The 6,917-nt window shown below is 43.9% G+C and overlaps 1 long non-coding RNA gene across 1 annotated transcript in view; it reads left to right on the forward strand.

The window, feature by feature from the left end:
• The window catches only part of LOC109324766, a 19,132-nt gene extending 13,590 nt beyond the window's left edge, over positions 1-5,542 (forward strand). The window contains exons 2-3 of the long non-coding RNA XR_002105001.1: positions 1,909-1,915; positions 5,531-5,542. This is a non-coding gene — a long non-coding RNA (uncharacterized LOC109324766). The remainder of the gene's footprint in view (positions 1-1,908; positions 1,916-5,530) is intronic.
• Positions 5,543-6,917: the final 1,375 nt, after the last annotated feature.

Here is a 6,917-nt window from a genome sequence, read left to right on the forward strand (position 1 = left end):
TTTGCCCCAAAGTTTGGTGTCATCGGCGAACTTGGCCAGTCCGCTTCTGACTCCAATGTCCACATCTTTAATGAAGATGTTGAACAATATGGTAAAGAATTAAAAAATATAGATGACATGAATTCCAGGTGATAAAAAATCACATATTTAGAATCTTGAATATAGGCCTATTTTAATGAAATAAGCTTCTTAAGTTTTGTGAATTAGACTAGTTAAACTGCATAAGCTGAATATGGCTGGGATAATTTACTGATCTGGCCTTCTCTGTGTCTAATTCTTAGGACTAGAGTGTGGGGCAAGAGCTCACTACACTAATCTGCATTAGCTGAGGACACTCTCTTGCCACAATATTTATCAGCCTGGTCAGATTTACCAGTTTCCTCACCTGTTTTACATTTGGAACAACCAAAGAGGCTGGAGGAGAAAACATAATTCATTTGCTTAGGACCTTCAGCTTTCATCTAGCTAGTAAGTTCTTAGCTTTCTCACTCACCTGCTTTCTTGGATCTTATCGCTTATTGTATGTTGTTGCTTGTTTCCTATTTAAGTCATGTGGAAGTGAAGTACTGTTGGATGAGACATGCATTCAGCCCCAAATGCCCAAAACTGCTGTAGCCAAATGATTGCCTTCAGTAAAGTGCCCAATTACTGGGATTGGGTTTGAAGTATTTTAATAGCACCACTGATGGAAGAGTTAAGTCATCTATAAGTCCCATACCATGGTTTGAGAGAATCTAGGTGTTTTAAGTCTTGGGCTCCTGTCTTCACAAAGACAGAAGTAACATTACACCCAGGAAGGAGGAAATCAATGCAAAATTCCCATTGATTTTAGTAAGGCCATTATTTCAGTGTGAGTGTTCAAACTTCTGCAACACTGTCATGTATTATTGAAAGTTGTAAATTTTCTAAAGGTAACTATCACATGGTTAGGAAAAGCTGCACATTATATTTTGTTTTTCCTGAAGAAAAACTGTTATAGCTCTCACTTTATGTAATAAAAGGTATACTAACATAAAGAATATCCATGGGTCATTAGACATTTAATATGGATTGTGTTAAAATAAATGTATAAGGGTTGATAATGTAATAATGTCTCCTTTGTTTTAATAAGGAAAATAATGTTTCTCTTGTATGACATTCTAGGATTACAACATTCATAGAGTTGTATCTAAATTTGATAGCCATTTGACTGCTTCAGGGGTAGCTGCATGGATTGATTTTTAAATCGCCATTAAATGATCTAAGTGGACAATTGTTCATAATGTGTTGCACCATCTGAAAAATTGCACTACAATTGCAACTCGGACTCTCTTTGGTTCTCTATTTGTGGAGTAGGTGTCCACATTTTCCATGCATTGTCCATATGCAATTCAGGGAGGACCAAATATTTCTCAGTAGGTCAAAGCCTGGTTGGGAGATTGTAGGGTTACTAATAATGTATTTCTGGGGCAGGTTGGTATTTGCCCAGGCTTCCCTCTATTGTTATTCAGTGCACAAATAATGTGATATCCCATGATGTTGTATTCCCAGAATAACTATGATAGTGTCTCTGTAATTCAATTAACTTGTTCCCTTGGCTTTAGTAAATTATCTGCTCCATCTGCATTCCAATCCTAAAAAAATCAACTATTGATTTTGTTTATTCTTTCATCCTTAGCTGTAGGTCGCTTTATGTACAATGAATAGTGCTGACAATACTAAAAGAAAATCACCAGTTGGCAGATATATAGAATTTCACAGTTAGCTAGTTAGGTTGTTTCTATAATGGAAATTTTAGAGTTGTGCCAAGAAATTAATAGCGGAGACTTGGAAAAATCCTAAAAGATGCTCCTCTTTTTCATTAAAATATTTTATTACTTTTTGATCTCTTTGTTGTGATGGCCCAATGCTTATTGTACACAATGATAGTGTCCTGGTTTGATTGTACGCATGACTTTAAAAATCAAAAGTGCTAGAATTATTTATTGATAAGTGGGGTTGGAGGGGAGAAAGAGCCAACTAATCCTGATACAAATTTTGTTTATTTTAGAGCTGCTTATTTGGCAACTTATTTAGTATTGAGAGAACCCGTTTCCTTGAAAATCATTGTAAAACAGAATCTCTTCTCCTGATTAAGCAGGTATAAACTACAAGGACCTTTTCCACTAGAAAGTTCCTTTCCTCCAGGTCCGATTTTGATAAGCTGAGCTTCTAACAACATGAAATTCCTGAATAATTTGGTACCTAACTGACATGGAGTCAAATTCGTATGCATGCATGAAACAAACTACACATGAATGTTCAGCTGTTTAGTAGTAATTCATATTATAATAGCAATATTCCTTAATTTAAATAGGACACCTAAAATTAACGTAAAGTATTCAAAAATAAATCTCTTGATATTTAGAATTATATGTCTACAAGAGGTAAGAAAACAGAAAAGCCCAAGCCATATTGAAAAATGGTTTATCCTGTAGCAGAACTTCAGTGTTCTTGCATTTATTGAGGAAATATATCAATAGAATATCAACATAACCCTTAAAATGTCAGATGCAAATGCTTTCCACTCATTTACCTATTTTGCCTTCTTAGTTTGTCATTATATGACAAACATCATCTGATGTTGACTTCTTCATGGCAACCATTATTACATATTTAGCAGGAAATCAGTAACCTTATTCTTCTCTCAGTTCCTCAAGGTTTGTACTTTTACCTTTTTGTGTGATGTGTTGTAATCTAGAAATCTAAATTCTGGGAATTAGAAACACTTGAACACTAAAGACTCCAAAGTCATTACTCAGAAAAGTAATGATATTGTTGTAATGATACTGACTCTATTCTTGGTCTCAAGCTCTGTGATTGGTTTCTATCTATTTGAGAGTCAACAAAAATACGGTCTTGCCCAGTGTCTTACAGGAATGTGTGAAAGAAAATTTCACTGAAACATTATTCTTTAAAATACTCCCACTACCTCCAATATACCACTTCTCCCACTGGGATCCTTCCAACTGAGGAGGTGACTCAAAGGTAATTTAAAGCTTCTTGCAGCAGCATTGATTGGAAAAAAATCTGATCACCTAGGGCACATTCAGACATTACACACAAACTGGTATAAAAGAGCATAGATTGATCTAACCCCGTAAATGTACAGAAGTCCAGTACGCATAAACTGGACTAAAAATGGCACAAGGGACTGAAGATGGACCTCATCCACTCAGCTGAGATTGATTCAGGGTTGACTGATGTATTAAACTTACATACTGTTCCCCTATCAATTCAAGTTGAATCAATATCCTCTAGCATCCCAGAGACCCTCCTACCCCTTCCTCACAGGGAGGTGTGCCAGAACTCAGCCCACACTTGGCTGCTTCAGTTGAGTGCCCAACAGCTTCCACTCCTCGGCTGTCCCAATGCTGAGCAAACATGGATGTTCTCCCCAGACCTGCCTCCAGCCATCTGTCAACCACAGATGAGCAGCGGGAGGGGTGGGAGGAATGAGGCATTTGTGTCCCATGCATAAGCCCTCAGACATGGCTACCTGAGTCCCTGGGCCATGCCCCTGAACTCCAGACACTCCATCATGAAGAACTCCACAACATACATACAGACCAGACCCCAACACTGAGCCCAGGAGACCCCCCACACTTGGCACAGCGCCTGGCCCTGGCCCCAGAACACCCAGCCAAGGACCCCCAAACCCCCACACTTGGGAACAGCCCTGTAGACCCTGACTCTGGTACTCACACACCACATCTCAAAGGCCAGACCCAGACACCGTATGACCTGCAAGCTGGCAGATGCCCCCTCCTGAGCAGGACTTGGTGCAGACAGTGATCTTCTGGTGGGGCAGAGTGGCTGGCGGGCAGAACATCAGTACTGGACTTGGAAGGGGGTGACTCTGTAACCTCTACAGCTCAGTCACTGTTGGCTGGTATGCAGACCATGTGTATGTGGGGTGCTTCAAATGTTTTTTCAGGTATCCAAGTTGTACCCATATTGGTCTAGAGGAAAAGGCAATCAGGGCTTGTGATAGAGGTATTCTATATTAGATATTAGATATTCTACCCAGCGGTATACGTTGCAGCCATGTTGATCTAAGGACATAGGCAAACACGGTTCTTTGGGTGAATCTGATATCTTTTATTAGATCAACTTAAATAGTTGGAAAGACTATTTACATCCAGGAAGAACACACACAAACAACAGACACTTCCTCAGCCTGACAAAGGGTTTTTTAAACTTGAAAGTTGGCTGATATTTTTTTTCCAACTATTTACGTTGGTTTAATAAAAAGTATCAGATTCACCCAAAGAAACTTGTCATTTCTACCCTAGAAACTCTTATAATCTTTTCTCCGATGCCTGATGAAGGGTGTGCCTGAAAGCTTGCAATGAAGGAATTTTTTTTTTTTTTGCAAAAATCTTTGTTGGTCTAATAAAAGATATCACCACTACCACAATTCCTGATTACAAATATTTTTTGACTCACAACTACAGGGTTCCAGAGTATGAAGGTTGGAGGGAGAGGGGGCAGGTACTGAACATCCAAGTTGGGGCAAGGAAGCAGATGCCTCTGGAAACTTCAGGAGCAAGTGGAACATGGCCATCTGCTTCAATGTTCCTGCTAGAGGCCACTGGAAATTTCCAGGCTGTAGTGTGGGAGTGTCTGATGGAAACTTCTGGAAAGTTTGTGGTCATGGGAGTGGCCTGGCCAGTAGAGCCCCAGTCACTCTGGATCAGGGGCCACACTCAGCTGAAGTGAGATGGATGTCCATAATCTGAGACCTGTTCTTCCATCCATCCATCTACCTCCTTGCAGCCAGACTCTCGGCATCCCTGTGGATGCCAAGACTGCATGAGCACTGCCATAGATCATGGAAGACACTGCCCCATCTTCCTCCAGTACCCAACCCTGGTCACAAAACTGGGGACAGAGGTAGATGAGGCATATCATGGCTGTCTGGAGAAGAAGGAGACCCAGGACCAGCTCTGCAAAGAATACCACATCATATGTTCAAGTGCATTGTCCAAGAGACGCAAAGAGTGGGACACAACAGGAACTGAGTGCAGTGCCAGGCCAAGAAGAAATGGATGAAGATCGAGTATAAGTGCATGTATGATGCCAATAAAAACCATGGGAGCAGGAGGCAGACCATGCTCTTCTACAAGAAGGTGTCCTATTTCCTTGCCACCAATATAGCCATTGCCATCCTACATGCATGCAGCAGCACCAGGAGGCAAAAAGGAGGCTGGTAGGGACCTCACCATAAGAGGGCACACAGGAAGGCCCCAGTTTGATGGGACAACTGAGTGTCCAAGTGCAGGTCCCCAGGGGACATGGGACACAAGGTACAGTGAATAATGCATGCACAGTGAATAGTGCTGACAATTCCAAAAGAAAATCACCAGTGGTAATACTGGCAGCAGTTCCCAAGGTCTCCAGCCTGTTACTTCTGGTCCCTGAAACATTGCAAGATCCAGGAGTGGAGGTGAAGTTCCAGCTGGACCTGAGCAACCCTGATATCTCAGCCATAGAATCAATGAGTCGGAAGAGACCTACACAGATCATTGAGTCCGACCCCCTGCCATGGGCAGGAATGAGCACTGCGGGGTGGGAGGGGTGATAAGACCCCAGCCAGGTGCCTATCCAGTCTCCTCTTGAAGATTTCCAGGGAAGGTGAGAGAACCACCTCTCTGGGAAGCCTATTGCAGGCTCTGGCCACCCTTACAGTGAAGTAATTCTTCCTACTATCTAACCTAAACCTATCCTCCCTCAGCTTGTGGCCATTGTTCCTAGTGACTCCGAGGGGGGCCCTGGTGAACAGACTTTCCCTGAGTCCCTGCTGCTGGCCCCTGATAAGGTTGTAGGCAGCCACAAGATCCCCCCTGCTGCTGGCCCCTGATAAGGTTGTAGGCAGCCACAAGATCCCCCCTCAGTCTCCTCTTGCGGAGACTGAAGAGATTCAGGTCCTTCAGCCTCTTCTCATAAGGCTGGCCACGGAGGCCCCCCAACCATATGAGTGGCCCTCCTCTGGACCCTCTCCAGGTTCTCCACATCCCTCTTGAAGTGTGGGACCCAGAACTGGACACAGTACTCCAGCTGCAGCCTGACCAGCACCGCATAGAGGGGGAGCAAGACCTCTCTGGACCCGTTAGTGATGCCCCTGTTGATGCAGGAGAGGATGCGGTTGAACCGCATCCTGTTCAGATCTGCCCACTTCTCTAACCTGTCCAGGTCTGCTGCCTGGATGTGGTCCCTGCCTGCCGGTGTATTCACTTTACCCCACAGCTTGGTGTCATCAGCAAACTTGAACAGGGTGCTCTCCACACCCTCGTCCAGGTCGCTAATGAAGATGTTGAACAACACCGGCCCAAGGACCAAGCCCTGGGGGACTCTGCTGCCAGGTTGACATTGACCCATCCACCACCACCCTCTGGGTGCACCCATGGAGCCAGTTTGCCACCCATGTGACTGTGCATTTGTCAATGCTGCAGTCCCTCAGCTTGCCCACCAGAATTGGGTGGGACACTGTGTCGAAGGCCTTCTGGACGTCCAGGAAGATGACATCGACTTCCTCCTTCACATCTAATCTTTTTGTTACCTGGTCATAGAAAGAGACCAGGTTAGTCAGGCAGGATCGGCCTGGCACGGTTGAGTGAGTGGACAATGGTGGATAGGACTAGAAAGAAATCTCTGATACCATGGTCATTGTAATACCAGGACTTGGACCCTGATGCCATGCCCTCCACTTCACAGGAGCCTCTGCCCCTTGCCCCTAGGTGCTAGGCCTAACATGCCTCTTTCGTTAGAACACTATTTCTGCCACAGCTGCCACTGGTGTCCTGCTCCCACTCTTCTGACATCTTCTCACTGCCCCCTTTCCAGACATGCAGAGCACCTCCTACTCCCCTGATTTTGAGCAAAGCAACTGCTGCCAC

The sequence above is a fragment of the Crocodylus porosus genome, unplaced genomic scaffold, assembly GCF_001723895.1.
Source record: "Crocodylus porosus isolate Cpor-Errol unplaced genomic scaffold, CroPor_comp1, whole genome shotgun sequence".
Taxonomy (NCBI): Eukaryota; Metazoa; Chordata; order Crocodylia; family Crocodylidae; genus Crocodylus; species Crocodylus porosus.